The following is a 1,150-nucleotide window of genomic DNA, read 5'->3' as shown; positions in this document are numbered from 1 at the left end:
TCAAAAAAAAAAAAAAAAAAAAAGAACCTGTTCTACACCCAGATGGTAAGAACCTGTTCTACACCTGGTGTATTTGTGTGGATCTCTTTCTGGGTTCTCTATCCTGTCCCATTGTTGCATGCGTCCATCCCTCCCCTAATACTGTGCTGTCTTAATGACCATAGCTCTATGATATTTGCGTAAGGGCTTTTGCTTCTGTGTGAAACTCACTTCAAATGATGTATAAATACACGAGTCTTCATTTCTCTAGAATAACTAACTGCCCAAGAATGCATTGGCTGGGTCATATAATAGTGGCATATTTGGAATAAGAAACTCTTTATCTAGCCCTATATTCCGAGGATTATCTCTTGCTTTTCCCTGCTAAAAGTTGTATAGGTTTACATTTTACATTTTAGTCTGTGATCCATGCGGAGCTAATTATTTGTGTAAGGTGTGAGGCTTGGGCTGGGGTTCATGTGTTGGTCTGTGGACTGTGGATGCCTGGACGCTCCAGCACTTGTTTGTTGGAGGGCTAGCTTTCCTCCATTGAGGTTTTTTTTTTTGGTCAAAAATCACCTGATATACTTGTGTGGGTCTCTTTCTGGGTTCTCTGTTCTGTCCCATTGACCATGTGTCCATCCCTCCCCTAATACTGTGCTGTCTTAATGATTGTAGCTCTATAATATCAGCCTTAACATCAAGCAGACTCATTCCTCCCATGAATCCTTTTCAAGATTGTTTTAGCAATTCTAGTTCCTTTGCCTTCCCATACAAATTTTAGGAGAATCTCATCTCTGTCTTACAAAGAGTCCTGCTGGGAGTTGGGTAGGAATTGCATTAAACTCGTACTTAAATTCTGGGAGGAGAATTAATACCTTTGCTACGCAGTCTTCCCGTTCGTGAACATTCTATGTCTCCATTTATCTACATCTTCCTTGATTTCTTTCATCAGCATGAACTTTTAGCATCTACGTCCTGTGCATGTTTTGTTAGATTTCCACCTACGTTTTCGTGTGTGAGTGATTGTAAATGGTATTATAGTTTTGGTTTCAGTGTGCGCATATTCATTGCTCATACGTAGAAACACGGTTGATTTCTCCATGTGCATCTTGTATTCTGCAACCTTGCTGAATCCCTTATTAGTTCTAGGAGTTTTTTTTTTTTTTTT

At 39.6% G+C, this 1,150-nt stretch overlaps 1 protein-coding gene across 3 annotated transcripts in view; it reads right to left on the bottom strand.

Moving 5' to 3' along the window:
• The window catches only part of RASGEF1C (RasGEF domain family, member 1C), a 42,802-nt gene that overhangs the window by 1,675 nt on the left and 39,977 nt on the right, over positions 1-1,150 (bottom strand). The gene's annotated exons all lie outside the window — the stretch shown is intronic.

Source organism: Mandrillus leucophaeus, unplaced genomic scaffold (assembly GCF_000951045.1).
Source record: "Mandrillus leucophaeus isolate KB7577 unplaced genomic scaffold, Mleu.le_1.0 Scaffold170, whole genome shotgun sequence".
In the NCBI taxonomy this organism is placed as follows: Eukaryota; Metazoa; Chordata; class Mammalia; order Primates; family Cercopithecidae; genus Mandrillus; species Mandrillus leucophaeus.
This window is presented reverse-complemented; position numbering and strand designations above follow the sequence as displayed.